This window comes from Humulus lupulus, chromosome 9, assembly GCF_963169125.1.
Source record: "Humulus lupulus chromosome 9, drHumLupu1.1, whole genome shotgun sequence".
Lineage (NCBI taxonomy): Eukaryota > Viridiplantae > Streptophyta > Magnoliopsida > Rosales > Cannabaceae > Humulus > Humulus lupulus.
The window spans coordinates 104,379,713-104,381,011 of NC_084801.1; positions in this window are offsets into that span (position 1 = coordinate 104,379,713).

The following is a 1,299-nucleotide window of genomic DNA, read 5'->3' on the forward strand; positions in this document are numbered from 1 at the left end:
CCAGTGTTGCCCTCAGTGTTTTCGTATCCAACCCCTCTTCAAACTCTAAATGTGGTTCATTCTACGCCACATTTGGAGGAGGAGGTTGAGATGATGCAGCGCCAGCGGCCAGTCCAACTTTCTAAGATGTCTTTGCCATTTGATTTTCTTAAAGCTTTTTATCAAACTCTCAACGAAAGCACAATAATTTTTACCCTTGATTTGGCCAACGACACGAAGTCAAAAATACGACAAGAAATGAGATGATAATCAAGAATAGAATCTAATGGTAAAGAACAGACACAAATGATTTATAGTGGTTCGGCCCCAATGAATGGCATTGACCTACGTCCACTTAGTGATATTATTAATATTGAATCCCAATGCCATGATCAAAGAACTAGGGTTCTTAAGTTTCACAAGCCTTAGGGGAAATACAACTATTTGGAGGATAATCGCATTGTATGCTCTTTCTCTCAGTATTCAGAATAAGGATTCAAAAGTCAAAAGTCCTCTCCTTGAGCTCTCTCATGCATATTTATAGGCTCAAGGGGGGTTACATGGGCCAATGGGCCTTAACTATCCTTAATATATGTATATCAAGGCAATAAAGAGGAAATAATCAACGTAATTATTATAAGATTACAATCTTTTAAGGAAATAAACCGAAGCATACTACCAGTCTGGTCGCATCTAATCGTGAGGTTTGATAAAGCATCAGGGAGCTAGTCGATAAGCGAACAACACCTTCTTCATTTCGACTCTGCCACGTGTCAACCACGTGTGAGAAATTCTTGCCACGTCATCAGGAGTCGTTTTTGGGTGAAAAAAAACTAAAATATCTTAACAATTAAAAAATATCAACATGTATATATTAGTTCAATTAAGAACATTATTAATTCAATTAATAAAAATATTTATTTAAAAAAATGAATGATTGTGCAAAAGGTCATGAATTTTGAAAAATATCAAAATGATTGTGCAAAAAATATTTATATAAATTTAAGATTTTTATATTCTACCCTAAAAATATAAAAATCTTAAAAAATTTATATAATAAACAAAAAACAATGCAAAATGTATAAAATAATATTAATATTAAATAAAATCACACGTACAACAAGTAGTTTGAATTTTATTTTTAACACTTTAATTATTCAGAATTTCTCGAAAACCTGCAGGAGGCTCGCTATATAATAAACATTATCATGAAAAAAATTACGGTCAAGACGTTCTTACGTATCCATATAAGGAGAGCATGTTGTATGGGTAAGGTAAGAAATAATCTCTTTTACACAATCTTCCAAATAATATTTAAAA